Genomic DNA, 20,553 nt, shown 5'->3' on the forward strand with positions numbered 1-20,553 from the left:
TTACACCTTATACATGCTGAGTGTTTATATGAGACATGTTTACACATCATACATGGTAATTTCCACGTGTTTATATGAGACATGTTTACACATCATACATTCATACATGCTAATTTCTACGTGTTTAAATGAGACATATCATCATGCATGTTAATTTCCATGTATTTATTAATGTAAAGTGGATTGTTTCCACGTTTTTGCATGGAATAAGATAAACGCATAACATTATATAGAATTTACCCAGTATGTACCAAATCATCAGCACACTTACATCGCATAATACCAGGGAAGACATGGGTTAGCTTTCACAAACATTTTGGCTACAAGAGTTAAAGGCAATTTTCTGAATGCAAGTTATCAAAACATCAGTCAAAGCTTGGGCAATATCTGATGAATAATAAGTTAAAATCCTTTAAAGGGGAAATCGAGTCCAATAAACAAGTCTGATAAAAAAGAGTAAAACCTTACCAGTTTAACAGTAAAAATTTGAATGAAATCGGATGAAAAATAAGGAAGTTATCAAATTGTGAAGATTTGCTAATTTCTGCAAAGCAGTTAAAAGTGGATATGAATATGCAAATGAGTGAGTTGACCATGCCATAACCTCACAATTTTCCATTGATCGCGTACCCCCCAAAAAATGATGAAATTCAATGTTTATGTTAATGAAATGTGAAACATTATGGTATTGCTGGTTGAATAACTTCAGAAAAGTGATCAATTAGATATATCAGGACTTGAGCCTCGGGAATAATTGCGTTTGAATGAAAAACTTGAAATTAAGTAAGTTGTGAGGGAATGACATGCCCACGTTGCCATTTGCATATTCATATCAACCATTCAAGAACTGTTTCCTCAAAAATTAGCAAAACTTCAAAATGTCATAACTTCCTTATTTTACATCCGATTTCGATCAAAATTTTACCAATGAACTCTTAATATTTTATTCTTTCTTATCAGACTAACTTGTATTTGGAATGGATTTCCCCTTTAAATATTGCCATGTTATTGCTATACGACACAATACTGAGTTAAATGCAAGATACCTGGGAGTCACTGGCCTGTACGAAGACGTAAATGGAATTCTCTCCTATACACACAGTAAGGTTTGTATTTGCAGGAAATGACACATAACTCATTTTGGAGAAAAAAAAATATTGCATTTAACAATTACTTTTCAGTCACATGTAATTCTTAGCCTACTTTCAAGAATTGCCGTCTTTCTACTGTATTCAGAACTAATTCTTAGTATTGTAAAACAAACGAATAAACTTGTTGATTGTAAATTGCAACTCAACGCTTCGGAAGCTTGACATGTATGTAACACCTCCAGGAACATAACTGCAGTCTGTGAACAAATCGATGCCGACCTTGAAGATTGCATCAATTATTGACAAAGTGCTTTGGGGTGTACCCGAACCAAATTAGGCTCACGGCAAATTATACCATGCACAACACTATGGTCGTATTGGTACTGATCAGGGAGTGTAGATAATGCACTCATCATAAAGAGACCCCCCCCCCCCCCCAAAAAAAAAAAAAAAAAAAAAAGTTTTCACTGTATTTAGCCTGTGGTGAACATCTGCACTCCCTGATCAGTACCAATAATGGAACTTAAATACATACAAGATATTGTTCTTTTCACTGCGACGTTCACTGATAGTACATGTAGGCTAACAGTAGTGTATTGATTTTTCACTTTTGCTATTTCGAGAGAAATCTTAGAATGTTAGTGGTTTTCAAAAGGTGAGTGAGAAAAAACTTCTACCTTGCTAGAACCTTGGAGAAAGAAGTCAAACTCAATGGGTATACATGAATAGTCTATTAGAGTCTAATCAGTCTCATCATACTCCACATAATCATGGTATGGAGGGCTACTTTCAATCTCGACACAGCAGAATTTTTGGTAAAGACAAGAGGATATGAACAAAGAAAAAATAATGCATTGCAACTGGAGGCGGGAGGGTATGCAAGGCTGTCATGAACACGCGATGTGATCAGCAAGACTCCTCCCTTGTCAATTTGTCAGTCAGTTGCAAGACTCCTCCCTATTCTCCATGCATGTTGTACTACATTTCTGATACCCCTCTCCATGTGACCGATTTCAAGAATATCTCAGAAAGAAAATATTAACTACCGAATGCTGCATTTCCTATCAGGTCTACAGGAAAATTGCAAAGAATTCCAAACAAATGCAACTACTGGCCTCTTATTTGCGTCCAATATCTGCTGATTGTATTTGAAGCACCTGAGGGAAAAAAAAAATGAAATGGCTGATATTTTGATTTGATTTGTTTTGATTTCTATATTCCTTTTTGCACAAGAATATAACAGAAAGCCAATCGAACAAAGTTCTTGAGTAATATATTAACAGTGAATTACAAGGATACTGGTTGATGAATAAAATGAAGTGAATAAAACTGTTTTTCTTAGTAATGCAAAACGATTTCGAGCAAGTGTCTTTACATAATAGATAACATTACAATTTTACGTACCAGCTGTTGAAATAAGACAATTACACATATCTATGAGCAATAAGAATACAGGTGACCATTATCGTAAGCACAGAGGACAATAGAATCGCTTTGTTTTGGATATCCCTGCCATTTCAAAACCAATTTTCATCAAATAAGCATTGAATTCCTCTTCGAATTATATAGGCCCCCTACCTTCATATTTCTTTAGAGGTTCGTCATTATGTAATACACGCATACACGCACACGGAGAAGTGAAGCCCCAGCGCATTCAAAACCCTATCAACCCCCATATGATTTACTTTATTCTAGTATACAGGTTTAGATGCACACTGTCAGTGAAGAAAAAAAAAACAATAAGAAGGTTGCTCTAACAGGTGGGATGTCTCCTAATAGGTCTGTAGTGCATCATGACGATGTGAGACATCACATGGCTAGCGGGAAAAAGATTATTAACATTCAAAATCATTATCCATGGTTCATTTCCTTCATACGGCATGTAGGCCTATAGATATACTGTATATCAGTATATCTTGCGATGTCCTTGTAATCCTCAGATGTTTGCACTTTTAGACGGGTTGTATAGAAGTAAGCGCATACATCTTTCATTCTAATCCAGACAGGTTTGGCGTGATCCCCGATCAATTCTTCCATGACGTACTGGTGCTGGTAAAAAGAAATGATTACACAAGGAAAACAAATCAGTTGGCTTTGCAATACAATGGACTTAACTGCTCCCATAGATTCTGAAAATGAATGGATAGCAAAGAAGTTGACTGAATCCATAAGCAAGTTCAAATTAAAAGGAATGACAGAATCCCTTCATCACATTAGCACATGTAGTGTCTTGCGTCAGTTTTTACTTACTTTGCTGAATTTTCTGGAAATAATTCAAGTCTTTTTGTTGTTGTTGTTTCTTCTTTCTTATTCATCATCATTATCAAGCAGAGTTACGACCATACTGTATCCTTTGTCTCTTGGGTGAAGATTTTCACATCTGTAACTTACACTTTCAACAATATTTGCAATAAATAAATTTTCCATGTTTATTTCAGCTAATGGATTGAATTCGGGAGTCGGGAGTAGGTAATCCCCCCCCCCCCCTTAAACACACACACACACACACACACACAGAAGAACTTAAAGCATCTAAAATCTGCATTTTATAGAAACTCATTTACATGCCCTTTAAGTACATAATATTCATTGATTTGGCTCTGCAATTTTGAGTACTTACTTGATTTCCAATTTCCACATGGGCAGTATACAGTGATGTACTATCCCCAGTCGATTTACTCTGCTGACTACACCATGCCTCGTTCTCTGCCAGCAGAGGTAATGTCTTACAGGATTCATACAGTACACGTCAGGACATCATCGTCACCCACTTTGGTGCCATCGCCATCCCCTTCCAAGACATCCTAATGGGCTTTACATTCAATTTTCACCACCTGTTGAGTGAAGAATTTACAGGGAATAAAACTGAATTTCACTCAAAATATAGTCACTAACCCATCGTCATTCACATGAAAGATACTTCATAACTTCGTAATATTAAAGATACAGTGAGTTTACCCGCTAGGCCGAGTTTACCCATAACTACGGTACAGGTAATTTGCAGAGTGTAGGCCTAGATATTGCAACGTTAACAACACTAACACGTTACAGTTAGAGCGTTCCCCGTTCTAACGTAACTTAGTCGTAACGAGCAAAATCTTTAAGGGCGTAGCTTATTTCCACGCCTACAACAGTTTTACATTAAACGAGGGCGATTTTGCAATAAATCTTGTTATTCACCGACTTAGCAGACTTAGCAGACTCACCGCTTTCATGCAGGCCGGCCAGGCTAGAACTTTATCCCTTCGACGCCATCTTAGCTAGATGGGATCCGCTCCTTTATGCAGTAAGTGCATGCAGTCATCAGCAGTGCAGTCGATCGAGTCGTAAGTGCAGTGTGTGGACGACCAAGCCTAGAACGAATGCGCACGTACTGTACGTAGGCCTACGCACATCACGCTGCTGGGGCATGCAATCGCAACACCAGCCAGCCAATCAGACAGATCCATCCGTACAGGTACGTACGCGCGCGCACATCTCCTTTCCCGCCAATTGTGCATTGATTATGGTCATAATCATGCATAGCACGAGTGGGCGCTAGAAGCGCACGCACAGGGCACCACTAACACTGCGTGCGTTGTGGCCACGGCCGTCATATTGTCACAATACATGCGCTGCTGACTTGTAGAATACGAGTATAAGTGTTTATGTTAAACATGTGCGGTGTTTAGAACGTGTTTACGAGGCGTTCTAAATGTAAACGCGTCTGTTTAATCCTGACAGTAGAAGTGTTTAGGCCTAACCAACAAACATTTGGGTAATGCCCTAAACCATGAACGAAATCATTAACAAAGGCAACTCCCATTTTTTTCTAGCAGTTAAAATATAGGACTGTACATGCGAAACCAAAATATAAATTTATTACAGTTGTATTACATATTTTAGGTTATCCTTTTTCCTTATTGATTAGGCATTTCCATGAAAGGCCTAAAACATGAATTATTTCATAGTGCATCTTCATGTCGTAACAGTTTCCACTTTCTCGTGATAAAAGGAAACTAGAAATTGCAATTTACACACCATTTCCAACACTTCTCCATATATATATGGACATATTGAGATTAACATAACGTGACCAGAATAAACACTCCAACTAAACACTCCAAGCTAAACACTTTAACTCTCAATACTTTACACGTGCTATACACACCGGGTGTTTAGATGTTAAACAAAGTGTTTAGATTTTTAACACTGTGTTTAGTAATTCATAAACATGTCGCATGTCGCATTTTTTACAGTGTAGCAGGTACAAGAATGCAAAGCGAAGTGAGATGAAAACGGGCAATATCTAAAAATGCAACTATTCAATAATCGAATGAAATATGGAATGGGAGATTGTCTATATCGTTCTGTTCTCGTCCGAGGAATGACAAGTTTTGAGGCATTACGAAGATGACGTCCGGCAGCGGATTCCCTTCTCTCAGGCAGAAAATGACGATGTTTGGAGCTCAGCAATGACTTTGCAAAGTTTATAGCTAGCTCAATTATAAGCCGTCTCTCCTCAAGCAAAGGGATGCCTACAATCTGTAGAAATTCACAGTAAGGTCTCAAATTTGGGTAGAAAATAATTCTCAAAGCCCTCCTCTGCACGCGTTCAATGCTGATAGACTGCGCATTGGTGATGCCGGATGTTCAAACGGGTGCTGTTCGTTATTCCGAAGGTTCGTTATTCCGAAGGTTCGTTATTCCGAAGGTTCGTTGATCCGAAACACGCAAATTCCCTATACCTACACTGGTTCGTTAATCCGAAAATGAAAAAGGGTTCGTTAATCCGAACATTTGTGGCGTTATTCCGAAGGTTCGTTATTCCGAAGGTTCGTTGATCCGAAAATAAAATAGGGTTCGCTATTCCGAAGGCCCGTTAATCCGAAAATGACCTAGGGTTCGTTATTCCGAAGGTTCCTTAATCCGAAAATGAAATATATTTCGTTATTTCGAAGGTTCGTTATTCCGAAAATGAAATAAGGCTCGCTATTTCGAAGGTTCGTTATTCCGAAGGTTCGCTGATCCGAAAATAAAATAGGGTCCGTTATTCCGAAGGTTCATTAATCCGAATATATGATAAGGTTCGTTATTCCGAAGGTTCGTTATCCAAAAATGAAATAGGGTCTGTTATTCCGAAGGTTCGTTAATCCGAAAACGAAATAAGGCTCTTTAATCCGAAAATGAAATGAGGTTCGTAATTCCGAAAATGAAATAAACTCACTGTAATGACAAAATACATTGTCGTAATAAAAAAACTGCTTGAATATGACGCAATGAAAATTCGATATTGTCTCGGGGAGGATGATACACGTGTATTAATTAATTTCAGGTAAAGCACGTCGTGTTGCCTGAAGAAGTGGCGTATCACAGATCAAGAATCTTGATTTCAATTCAGTCTGAACAATTATTTACCTGAGCGCTTGGATTTACAGCGTAGGGGACTGTGTGATTTTTCTATAGCCTATTTTCAGACATCCTCACATTTTTAATGATAATAACAGTAACGAAGTCATATTGCAAGTTTGGAATGAAGTGCTCCATTATGCCCCACCTTCATAATACTGTAGTCGGGATCTTCGACATGCAGCGGCTCCGTGTAAATATGATCTCACATCGTCCACCTACATAATGGTTATTTTCAGCACTCTGTATCATATTTATCATGAATGATAACGACCAATATAATTGCCAACATCTATACGTACGTTTGTTTGTTTGTTTGTTTGTTTGTTTGTTTGTTTTTTAATCAATTGTACCAATATCCAATGACGGGGGGTGTTTTTTTTTTTGTAAGGTGCTTGCAGATAGTCCCCTTTTTATTTTGTGTCCGTGTGTGGGGGTGTCTATCGATCTTCTGGGCTATTAGTGTCTTATAAAGAGATTTATTTCATACAGGCGAGGTATTCTAAAGGGATAATATATTTTGATTGAGATGGAAGATTCAAATATTAACTTTTTGCATGATAATTAGAAATCTCCTGTGAAATTTAAAAAGGACACAATTCTAAAATGAATTCAATGTGTATTGTATTAAAATCGGTTTAAATGGCCGAGATATCCAAAAACAAAATAAAACATTTGGCCAAACAAAAGGTGGGTCCAACGTAGGATCCCTTTGTTTTGAAAAATTTCAACCATTTCAAACCAATCTTGCGTACTCTTTCATATTTTATAAGAAGTTTCTCATTATCTCACAAAAAAAGTTGGAAACCTGACGCCCCATCTCAGCCAATACTATACCATCCCTTTAATTTTGAATGCCATCCTTTTATTTTAAGATGGTGACCGCGGTCCCCCCCCCCCCCCCCCCCCCAAAAAAAAAAAAAGATCATATGTTTAAAGAAAGTGAAATGCATGCAAACTGACAACTCTTTTTTTCACTTCTAACAATGGGTACCGTAACTTGAATATCCAAACAGTGCACCTAAATATGTGTCCAAAATCGGGTTTTACACAAAAATGTCATGGCAAAGGCTATCATAACGGAGTGTAAAACCCAATTTACGTAACTTTACGAGAGCTAGAAATGATACAAAGCACTGGCTTACACTTTGTTAGTTACCATAACGACATGAATACCATGCGTTACCATGTCACACAAAATAGTGGAGAACTGCATTTAACTTCTCATTGAATGCATGCAAAAATAATTTACCTAGTGACTGATCGGTAGGACAAGTTCTATTACATTCCACTCTTCACAGTGAAGCTTATTAAAAGAGATGTTACATTTGAAATCTGCTTGTTGAGTATATTTGATTGTTTATTTGTTTAAAAGTCTTTATTTTCAAGTCCACGCATGTGTGATTTCTTTTTTCCTGTCATGCTTGAGACATGCTAGAGTCGCAGAATATGGTAATTATTTCAAATAATGAATGTATTATCCTGACAATGATGAAGAAGTAAAGGAGTGAGAGGGGGCGAGCTCATCCTCCGGAGGAGAAAATGCCTCTACTTTCATCGTTAGTATACATGTACAAATGAAATTACAAATTACGACGGCATTCTATACGACGCCGATAAAAGTTTGTATGGAATTGCGTGTGTTTGTGTGTGCCTGTTTACATTAATGTGTGTTTTCGTGTATGTTTATGTGTCCAAAGAGAGTATGAGTATGCTGGCATCCCTTTTCAAAGTGAACATGCCTCTCTTGAATTGTTGTGATGATGATGATGATGATGATGAATTTAGACTACCGATAAACGTAAGGCTATAAGGCGACGATAATGGGGGTGCGGAAAGCGGATAAGATGGGCATATAAACAGTAATTTCAAAGGTTCTATTTACTTGACCTCAATACACACACTCACACATATTATGCGCACACGTATCAACGAACGCATAAGACAGTAATTACAACACTATATTTCGTCACAACAAGAATTTTACTCTATTTTCGGAATTTTAAGAGCCTTACTTTATTTTCGGATTCACGAACCTTTATTTTCGGACTAACGAACCCTATTTCATTTTCGGATTAACGAACCTTCGGAATAACGAAACTTATTTTATTTTCGGATCAACGAACCTTCGGAACAACGAACCTTATTTCATTTTCGGATTAACGAACCTTCGGAACAACGGAACCTTATTTTATTTTCGGATCAACGAACCTTCGGAATTACGAACCCTATTACATTTTCGAATCAACGAACCTTATTTCGTTTTCGGATTAACGAACCTTCGAAATAACGAACCTTATTTCATTTTCGGATTAACGAACCTTCGGAATAACGAATCTTATTTCATTTTCGGATTAACGAACCTTAGGAATAACGAATCTTCGGAATAACGAACCTTCGGATTAAATACCCTTCGGAATAACGAACCTTCGGAATAACGAGCTGTAACCGTCCAAACAAAAGGCAGCAAACTCAAGGGTCGGCCGAATGTAGAGCCGATAGACGGTAACCAAATCATCAGTACTTACGCCATTTCTTTTGAGTTTGGTGAGAATGAAAAGTCTCCTGGAAGCATTTGAAATCATACGCTCCATTTGTTGATCCCACTTTAAATCATCTTGGACAAGGACCCCCAGTAATTTAACCGACGAAACGCTTTCCAGCCTTGATGAGTTGATTTCCAGGTGAAGAGGTTGCGGCTCCGTCCGCAGGAACGATATCTGCATAGCTTTACATTTGGAGGCATTGGGAAGTACATCATTGTCATTACACCATGCAACCAGTGAATTAACATGAGCTTGCATTTCAGATGACTGTGTCCTCTTCACTACTTCGACCAGGGTCAAATCATCAACATATTTCCATCTTTCTGGTGTTATTAGAAGCAGCATCATCTTTAACCAATGCCAAAAAGAGGATTGGCCCGAGTCGTGTGCCTTGGGGGACCCCACAAGTAATGGCCTTCTGCTGTGAAGTTTTGCCCTTGTAACGAACAGTTTGTGATCTGTTGAAGAGAAAGCTGCAGATCGTTGGGATGATAGAACGGTCAACCTCCAAGTCAATCAATTTCTGGATCACAATCGTGACGATTGACGTGGTCGAAGGCCTTGCTGAAATCAATTGCACACATGTTGACGTATGTTCCAGACTTGTCAATTCCGCTGTGGATGGTGTCCAGGAGACTGACAAGATAGTGCATGATGGAAGTACAACGTAAATTGCCAAACTGTCTGGGATCAATTCTATCACTGATGTCTCTGATTATCCACTTGGCAAGAAAACCTTCAAATATGCATGCTATTGTAGGAGTTATTGACATGGGACGTAATTGGTCAAAACTAGTGATGGCACTAACTTTGGGAATGGCACACACGGGTGCATTTTTCCAGATGTCGGGGAAACAGCTTTCCTGAAGGCAACAATTGAAAATTCGGGTCAAAGGGTCAGATAACTCATACGCAAATTCCCTCAGCAAACGGGTCGGACATTCATTTGGATGGCGTGCTTTGGAAGTGTTGATGCGACGAAGTCTATTATACACTTCCAGGGATGCCAAGTTCGAAAGATTTTTATGAGTGAGATTTTCACGACTCAACGTCTCGGCGCGCGCATGTGCTCGCGAGCAAGGGTGTGGGAGGGGTTAGTACGGAGCTTTTTAAATTTTTAGCTCTTAATGGTGCGATCAGGAGCATCTTAAGTGACTATTTTTTACTTATTTTGAAAGACAAAAGGGAAATATACCTTCAGTTGCAACTATCACTTTAATCCTTTGAGCTATATGCTCATTGTTAATAGGCCCAAGTTGCAGATTTCACCCAATGCGTGAGAAAAATGGGTGCCATGCGTGAGATCGTGAGACGGACCCTAAATGCTTGAGTCTCACGCACAATGCGTGAGACTTGGTAGCTCTGCACTTCTAAGCGTCCAATAACCGGAGGGGTCGTTGCTGGAAGATAGGCTGGTAGTGCCGATAGGTCAAGAGGAGAAAGCGATGAGCAGATGGCTACGAAGTGTGAGTTCAAATCTTCGGCTACTATACTTCAACATCAGTTTTGCTTGCAAAAGGAAGACTAAGCTGTTTCTTATGAAGCCCTGCAAGATGACGCATTTGCTGATGCCATTTACCAGGTTCTGAAGACTTCAAGTGTTGAACCTTACGCAGATATAGAAGGTGCTTTTCGCGCGTTTGATGAGTCTTTGCACAAGGTTCCTATTATAAGTTGCCTGAAATCATGAAGACCGTTGGAAAAACTGTTGTTGCGTTTGACGATATTACCCTTCGAATACGGTCAGACATCCAGGGCTGATCATTTATTGGCCGTCGTTTGACTGTCTTGAGTTCAAAATAAAGTCTGTATTTAGCGTTCAGCAGATCGTTGAATTCATTAGCATGGTGTTGGCATCTACAGAGTCTGGGAGGGCAGACCAATCCGTCTGAGTAATCCACTGTCCAAATGCTCGCACAGAGGATTCCCTAATTAATGGCCGGAAAGAAAACTTAGTAGTTTTTCTAGGAGGTGGAGCTGTCCTTGGGTGAAAAGAGACAACATTGTGATCACAGTTGACGAGATGGGAGCCGAGATAGCAGCTTCATTGTACTCATCACTTAAATCCGTTAGAATTTTGTCAAGAATGGCTGTACCTCTCGTGGGGGTGGCAACAACTTGGGAAAGCGAGGTTTGAATCTCAAGATCACGTGTAGCCAAGTAATTGAAATCACCCAGAATGAGGAAGGACGAACTACTATAGATTGAAGACGAGCACAAGAAGAAGACAAGAAGAAGACTGGTGCACACTTTTGGTGATTTTTTTTCCCTATCAAAAAAGTAATAGAAAGAAATATTCACCGAAAACTGAATTGCTAAATCACTGTATCAGCTCTTGTTCCGCATGTGCGACACCACTGTATAGGTCTTTATAAAATACATAGAAGTATGTAGGTTTATCTTCCTCCGACAATCAAGGAAGCTTTTGCTTTTTATGATCGCAGTTCAACGATCTGCCATGTTGCACACTTTTGATGGAATAGGGCTGTTGGAAAATTGTCAATACAAAGGTGTATTTATAGCCACACATGGAGGGAAGGCGATTATAACGGGGGAGGCGTGCGGTCCAAGGGGATGTCCCCCAACAATGCGCCCCTCCCCATACGAGGGAGCTTTTGCATTTTTAGAATTGAAATGAAAACATGTTAATGTTTGCGTCGTTATGCCAATCTTGTTAGCATGACTGTATCACTTATACTCTGAGGGCCCAAAACCATTAAAAATGTACAATTCAGGTTTTGAAATTTTGAAAAAATAAAGTTTTCTCAAAAACATTCCAACAACGAAAAATTGCAAGAGGATACACTGAATTTCAACTCTAACAAAAATGAGCAACAAATGTTGCAAACTTTTTATGTTCTGATATTTGAAGCTGAACATGAAAATTTCACCACTGTAACTTACGTTACTGCGCTTATTTTTCTTTGACCATATTCATTCTGTTTAGGGATGGACAATACAACTATCCTTCTATTGGTGGATAGTTTCGAAGATATGACCATTCTTATTTCAATGTGCCTTCTATATTTTTTCATTCATTTGATGAGGCACTGTAACCGTGAATTAAGATGTTGATAGATATGATGGAGGTTGTTAACCATGTGAAGTTAGATTGTTTCCTATACTGTTTTTATTCGGACACATAGAACTTGCAGATAAATGCCAAATCATTTTAGATGGATATGTCCTACACATATTCTCAAACAATCTTAGTCACCATATGACAAATGAAAATGTGACGGTTTAAACCTTGGTAACGTTTGTTACGCATATGAGTCACGTATGTTACATAGATATACTAAACACTAAAAAAGAAGATAAATATTAAGAAATCGAATAAATATCAAGAGTACCAGCGTTGCAAGACCCTCAGTACTTCTGGAAGCAGATTTATCTAATTGTCGTCTGATGTTATCGTCCGCATAGTATATACATTTGGCCTTAAATGAAAAATTGGAATAAAATATATAAATTTCAAGAGTTTATTTTGTCTGAATATTATGAGCTTCACTGCAAAATTACCTGTTAAAGTGCCGTGTTCAAAACCCAAGGAATACATTTATATAAGAGTCACAAAAGACATTGTCAAGAAGCCGTAAAATGTATCAGTGTGTAGTATAAACAATTGTAACGTATGTTTCACATGTTTCCAGATTGAAATATTAATCACTCGAAAGTGGATATGCATTGGAAAATGCATTAAAAAGGAATGATACATCGCTAAACAACATTGCACAGTGTAAGTGCTCAGACTGGTCAGCACTTAACTGTTTAGCATATAAAAGTTTACACCAATAAGGTACATCAGGCATAAGAGTGAAAATGTGAAATAAATCACAGCGAGCCTATGAAGTTTAAAATGCAAACACCAGCACTGCTTTACGATTAATAATGCATGATTATCACGAGTTTCATTAATGAGCAAACCATGCATTATTGTTGCTTAAAACGTACAGATTTCTTGGCACATTATTCCATAATGTGCCAAGGAATCTGTAAGTTTTAAGCAACAATGATGCATGGTTTGGGTAATAGTCACAAAAATACAGAATTAAGAATAATTCAAGAGTGGTCACGTAAATAGACATCTTTCTCACGGTTTTAGATTGAGAGTATAACTGACCTATATGACACACTAGTCTATAAACACAACAATGATAAACACAAAAAGGCGCCCCTTTCATAATTTGGATGCCCCCTCTTTTCTTTTCTTTTTTTGGAAAAAGGCAATGGAAAAGGCATGGAAATGTTAGAAGAACAAATTGCAATTCTTCTATTTCCATTACATAGAAAAGTTCGGTGACATACAAAATGTCTTTGATGTATATTACATCATTGTAAAAGACAACTGTAGACTCACAATCTGGTATTTTTCTGCAAAAGGCAACTTTCAATAAAAGATACTGAGTAAGAGCCAATGTAGGAGAGAAGAATGCAAAAGTGGCGAGTTGTATTAAAGTGAAATGATATAACAGTTGGTATAAGAGCGTTAGTATAACGCTTTCTTCTATTTTCTTGGCTAAACTTCCTAATTTCATTAATATCTCGGAAGAGTTAGATTGGGTAGAAATTCTTATGGATGATTTTCGGTGCATAAACAAGGAAATTTACATACATTTCATCCTTTCAATTTGATATCTACAAGCCAACACTTTTATCCAGTACCTTTCATTGTACAGCATACATAAGTATACATCATTAGCAAATTTTCAAATTTGTGAATAAATTTCCATGTCAATCCTTGTCAATCAAGTCGACATTATCACCTTCATTCACCCTTTGCTGAGATCGGTTTAAGCCTTCTTTTATTTTCTTGCCGAAGGCTCTGTGCTTTTTGACTCTTTCATTTTTTTCTGCGCTCTTGTTTTTCCCAACTCTTAAGATTTTCCACAGGAACGTAATACTTTTTTACACGTTGTTTCTCGGATTTACTCTCTAAAAAAATGTCGAGTGAAAATATTCGCTCTTGATGGGATGAATACAAAAAAGAGTGAATTTAGAGTGAAAATGTTCATTTTCACTCTTTACCTCAGGGATCACTCCTAGCTCTTCGAGTGATCCCTGAGCTCACCCCAAAATGAGTGAAAATGAATTTTTTCACTAAAAATTCATTCCAATATTGCTCTAAATTCCTTTTTTTTTGTAATCACTCCATTAAGAGTGAATATTTTCACTCAATTTTTTTTAGAGAGTGAGGAAGGCTTCTTCTCCAATCTCTTCCTATTTCCTTCTTCAGTAATCGGCTTGAATCTTGGCTCTTGATTTTCCCATTTTGACCTCCTGGAACCTAAGGAGTAATGATAAAATTCCCTGAACAAAGAAATAAGAACATCCATACTGCAAATCCGTAATAAGATATTCTTACATAATTACGTAATTACGTTACCTCTAATTACAAGGAATGAAGTGTCACATAATGAATTTGGTACACTACAATCACTATAACTTTGAAGTAAATGATATGATAATTAAAATGAAAACCATTGTTTTCATAATTTTTAAGTAAATATTAACATACATATTGATTTGATTTAGAGTGATTGAAACCTACGTTACCAGGGTATTCAGGGCCTCATTGACAATGATTATCGCCAAAAAGAATGGTTAGTGCAAGCCTAAAATCGAAATATGTTTTTCATCTGTTTATTTATGGATATTAGTCTTTTTTAGGATAAAGCTTTGGTGAAAAGTGCGACAGTGAACATGCAGATGTGAAATTGAAACTTACGTTACCTTAAGTGAAACCTACGTTACAATATTGACCCTATGTTTAGGTACCCTAATGTGGTATAAATATCTGAGTGAGATGTAAACTTGTTATTCTCCTCGACAAAACAAACACCAAAGAACTTGCTTATAGTAAAAAAGTACCAATATTTGAATGTAATTACGCTAAACATGACTTTGAAAATATATATACCGTTCGCTCAGATACTGAGAAAGATCTCGTGCAGTCCATTCCCTGTGAGTCGTCAACGTAATGCGCCATTTTGTCGCAATGACTGTTTCTAAGCAACTATGGAGTATAGATGGCTCTAGATAGCACTTGTTATCGATGAATGGTTGCAATGTTAGTGAATCTAATTAAGATTATTTTTTCGGGGGTAACGTATGTTTCGGTAACGTAAGTTACATCTGACGTTCGATGTGACTTTTTCAAGCGATTAGTAATGGTTCATAATTGAAAACTCAGTGGAGAGATTGGGGTACCGTATGCCTATGTTTGGTAACTTCCTTGTAACATTTTCATTTGTAATTTTCCATAGCGGTGGTAACGTATGTTTCATTTCTTAACCATACGGTCTGAAACGTGTTAGTACGTGAAGCTTTTTCTCTGCAGCAGATAACCAGGTGGCACAACTATTGTTTACAGCATTGGACGAGACATTTTCTAAGTTTTTAGGACGGATAATTCAAAATTTCAACCCCAGGGAATGTTTTAAAGGAAAACTTGAAATCAAGGTAACGTATGTTTCACAGGCCTTTGCGACAAATTTGACTTGTAAAATAATTCAATTGAATAGTTTTCAATTATATTTCTTTTTATTCTAACGTGTAGGCAAATGGTTTAATTTGCTTTAGAATAAGTTATAATGAGAAAAGATCATGCTTTCATTTGCATAATAGTAACATATCGGCAAAATTATTAATTTGCGACATGCTGTTTTTGGCGGGTTTACCATCTTTATGAATGCATAACTTCCGAAAGAATCATAACTGGATGTTCAAATTCTCGGCAGTTCTAGTTGACAATGTACTTACGATAACTATTACCCGAAACTTATGACAATCGGTCGTTGCTTTATTTTTTCTTTGGTAAAACTATTGCGACAAGTATTTCACTAAATTGTACATATTTAGTGGTTTTGAACCTGAGACGCGATACAAAAGCAGCAAATCCCCTATAATTTACACTTGTATCTCGTACTTGCTATTCCACTAATACGAAAACCGTCGATCTATCAAAAAGGTCTTTTTACCGTCCAAGCCACAAAATGTGAGTACCTCAGTTGATGCAATACAGAGAAAAATAAAAAGAATACAGTTAATTTTCAAAGCAAGCTAGCTACTGAGAGTTGTGCCAGCAGTACCAGTACGTACACAGAGCAAAGTACACAATTGAGTACGATTTCGCTGCCACAAGAGGTCTCCCTTTCGTTGTTTTCTTTTTTCTCGCAAAATGCGAGATTGTAAAAGTGTCGTCTCGATCCAACGATACTGTGTCCTCCATATTGGCTGCTTTCCTCAACACGCGCGCTTTGAATGAAGAAGAACTATACACATCACAGTCAGTATCAGTGCAGACAAGTAGAACGCGGAATTGTCATCTGTACAAATAGTAAACGAAACCTCAACCTCATTAAACCTTTCAAAGCTTTGCCTTTGGTCACCAAGAGTTATAGCCACCATTTTAAACTGAGTCTTCTATGTCGCAAAGGTAGCATCACAAGAGTGCCACGACTTTGATGTGGATTGATTCGAAAGGTAATTACGTGATGTTTTTCGTGGTTGTAACGATATGGGTTTGTGAATTTTCGCGGGACCTAGGCTATGGCTATGCATCCTTGCGGTACTGAGTACATGTATGTCAGTATGTTGTGCTGTGTTGCTGCCTCGCGTGCTTGCATTTTGCAATGCAATGCAAGGCAAGCAAAAGAGACAGTCAGACTTGGCAGTGTCAGTGCTAATTGTTACTACAATGTTAGTTTGCAATGTCATAAGTGGTCAGTGTAATAGTAGTAATATTATCAACCAATATTTCCGTCTGACTCTAACAGTAAATTGATAAGCCATAATAAATATAGCATAAACATAACAACATAACACGACTCGCGAGTAAGACATGACAACAGTGGAAGGTGGAAGGTGGAAGGTGCATACTATGTCACTAGTAACTAGTAGAGTAGAAGTCTATGTGTAGTAAATTTAACCAAGTTAGGTTGTTAAGTCTAACGTTATAATGTCATAGTTATATCATCCACTACTGCACTGAGTACTATTACTCAATTATGCTGTTAGACATGTTCTAGACTTCCTTTATAATTACAAATTATTACAGAATACCGGCAACCAAACACGGAGAGCGCAAATTGCTCTGAAAAGAGCGTAATTACTCTTGCCGATAGCAACCATCAAAAATATTATTAATCTGATCTGTGATACGGTCCGTGATTCGGCTGTCAACGATTGCGTTTGTTTACGTTAGCCTTCATCCTAAGAAAATCAGATTTTCACTGAACCATGAAATGAGATCAATTATCCGTAGGTTGATATGTAACATACACATAAACAGTGTTCAAATCAGTCCATCATTTCATTTTCTTGGAAAAATCTCGCATTTTAATAACTTTTCGCGTACACGTAGGCCTGTCGTAGCGGTGGCTTCGATTCGCCCATCATCATATTCATAAGTAGAGAGCTCGCTAGGGCCGAGCCAGCGCACGGCCGCGGCGTCCGCGGGCAGTCGTAAATCACACAACACCTATAGCGACTCCCGTGGGAGCAACCGCGAAGCTCTCCACGGGCTGCGCGATCGGGCAGCCAATTTCACTGAAACAGGCATTGCAAGGTCCATTTCGTGTAGGCCTACCGTTCTTACCACATGGGCTTACTTGGGGTCGATAAATCTTCCTTTCAAAAAATCAGAAAACACTTCAATTTTGAAAAAAGTTAAGTTTCGACACTGCCATATTTTGCGCAATGTGGATTAAGTACAAAATACACCAATGTCAAGACAAATAAGTGCGAAATTTCGACTTAGCGTGCTAACAGATTGTCCTCCTCGGGCTACCTTAGCGGTTCGTAGCAGACTCAAACCAACGTACAAGGAAGGCAAAAGTAGTTCAGGTTTGTGATTCGAACATGTCGTTTGACATAGGGCCGTATTACTTTTGAAAAGAATGATATCAATGCACCCTGTCATAACTGCTACAGCTAGCGATCATCGCGAAGAGTTGAGCACTGCGTGTGTAGAAAACGATGTACTTGCGTGAGAGCACCATCTAGTGCTCAATGACGCTAGCTATTTACGTGTGTTTTCTTTACTGAACTGAGCTGAAGCACTGCACATCCATCTTTTTATTTTTTTAAACGTTTTTATCGGAGAAAAAACATAACATACACACATAAACAAAACAATAGACCTCTAAAAACTCTACAGCATTTATCATTTTAGTAATATCAAACAAGGCATTATACATTAAACATGAACTTATTGAAGTAAATACCAAGATTATTATTTTTTGAGGCAATGTTGTACTCTGTCTCATAATTTGATGTTAATTTGGATAAAAATGGAAGGTCTCGTATTCATTCTCGTATTGAGTCGTAACTTCAAGTGTACTGTGGAAACTCAATTAGTCTTTTTATTTTAAAATTTTTCATAAAGCCATTGCTACAAATGACTTTATCCAAAATTGGGAGGTCTGACACTTCCTTATGTAGTTTATGCAAAAAGGATCAGGATTCTATTCAGCATTTTCTAGTTTTTTGTGAGATTGTTACTCCAATCAGGTCCAGATTAGAAAGATATTTAAGCTCCAGTTGAAAAAGACAGTAGAATTATCAAATTTTGAAAAACTCTTTGGCATCAGCCAGTCTCAATCTTACTCTTCTTGTGCCAATTTTTTTCTTTTCTGTACCACACATCCATCTTGGTAGTGTACCATGTAGAAATGTGCGGCAAGGTTAAGGGGGGGGGGGGGGCTATTCAGGGTTCGAAATTGGCGATGGTCCGCTGGCCATTGGCCACCTAAAATCACGTCAGACTAGCTAAAAATCATAAAATTCTGAAGTTACTAGTCCGTCTGGCTAGCCAAAATATTGCTTCAGTGTCAAAATTGATTCTAAGTAGTCCGCCTGGCTAGTTTAAAAAAAAGTTAAGTGCGACCCCTGCTATTCGCCCTTATGAGGCCATGAATTGAGAGTGTACAGCTACAGTGCAGTAAATAGATGCATCTTGGTAGTGATAACACATTGCTATTCATTACATGTACGATTCGGATTAGCGTGATGATTAGAAAGACTCGGCAGGTCTAAACTAAGATATAGTAGAAGTCTATTCTCATCGACCACCTATTTTTAGATCGACTACCCTTGCGCAATGGCTTTCTCTCTTATAAAATCAACAGTACTCGTGGGATGGGGCGCAATACACAGTGTATGCTGGAACACTCGAACATGATACAAATCAAGAGAAATTAGGGGGATACAGGTAAATAACCTCAGGATCCCCCGGAAACAGGCGGAAAAATAAATTGAAGAAAATCCTCATTAGTACTTACACGTAATAATTGTTAAATACATATTTGCTCATTCACTGGATTTACATGCTTTTCAATGGGAAAACAGGTGGACGACTAAAATGATGAGCTTGCGCCGGTGTACATGATGGAAGGCCGCTAAAAAGTGTGCTGCGCCATACCTTGTTGGTGCAAGGTCGCATTGCTCGCGGATGTTGCGCCGCCCATTGGTGACTGAATTCTTGCCTGATGCATTTAGTCACTGCATCAGCATGTTTGGAGATGTTGTTTTTCTTTTGCATTTTTGCCAATACCATCACACTCTGAGCTTGCAATAAGGGGAAAATCGTGCAAGAGAATGGCGTATTGCTCCATTTCAAGTGCTTTTTAGGTGACCCTGATTCTCTAAACTGGGCTTAATTCTCGCGTGCTTTGGAAAAGTTGTGCTGATTTTGCATTTTTGATGGCAAAATTTGGGATTTTTGATGGATTGTCGGAGGTGACTAAGGGACTTCATGTTGTGAACGACAGTGCCAGTATTTGAAATTATGTGATTCACGTGTGTTGTGATAATAAGGGAGTTCACGGTTGATTTAATTACAATGATTTAATACAAGATGACATGCTTCAAGAAGGAATTCTTGATCACAACACATACAGGCGTCCATGTTATTTCAAAGTCTGTGGTGTAGGGGTCAAATGAGACATGCACTAACCATGAACTCCCTTATAGAATTTGCTGGCTTGTGAGTAGTGATAAGTGACTGTATTGTGGTAGGTGACCGAATAATGGTAAGCATACATAGACCCCGTTTACAGTGCGTGGCCGGGCTCGGCCGCGGCTCGGCTGCGGCCATGCCTTGCGTCAATTGCGCGGCCGAGCCCCGCAATTTTGTCCGTTTACACTGCTGGGCTCGGCCGCGCTTTTAATTAAAACCTTTCAACATTTTGTCGTAGTGGCGCTCTGCTTGTAAACAAACGCAATTTGGTATTGTCTGGTTTTCAGACCCTTTGCCAACTGAATACCGTGGCGACGAAGTCACCGTTCGGGCAAAGGCCTTTGTCGAAGGAAAAAATCATTTGCAGGACAAAACCACCTTAAACTATACTAGTTTTCGACGTTGAGGGGGTTAATATCCTGATTAGCGAAATAGTACAGGCAGAGGGTTTGGAAGCCAGACTAAAATTGGCCGCGCATTTGGCCCAGTTTGCGTTTACACTGAGAAAAGGCCGGGCTCGGCCGCGGCCGATACCACCTCCAGAGCGAGGCCAAATGCGAGGCCAATT

At 38.4% G+C, this 20,553-nt stretch overlaps 1 protein-coding gene across 1 annotated transcript in view; it reads left to right on the forward strand.

Moving 5' to 3' along the window:
- Positions 1-16,321: 16,321 nt before the first annotated feature.
- Positions 16,322-20,553, forward strand: part of LOC139717997 (uncharacterized) — a 43,416-nt gene continuing 39,184 nt past the window's right edge. The window contains exon 1 of the mRNA XM_071629487.1: positions 16,322-16,510. The gene's annotated coding sequence lies outside the window, so the exon portion shown is untranslated. The remainder of the gene's footprint in view (positions 16,511-20,553) is intronic.

This window comes from Diadema antillarum, unplaced genomic scaffold, assembly GCF_040938485.1.
Source record: "Diadema antillarum isolate AM-2024a unplaced genomic scaffold, OU_Dant_1.0 scf00000086, whole genome shotgun sequence".
NCBI classification, from domain to species: Eukaryota; Metazoa; Echinodermata; class Echinoidea; order Diadematoida; family Diadematidae; genus Diadema; species Diadema antillarum.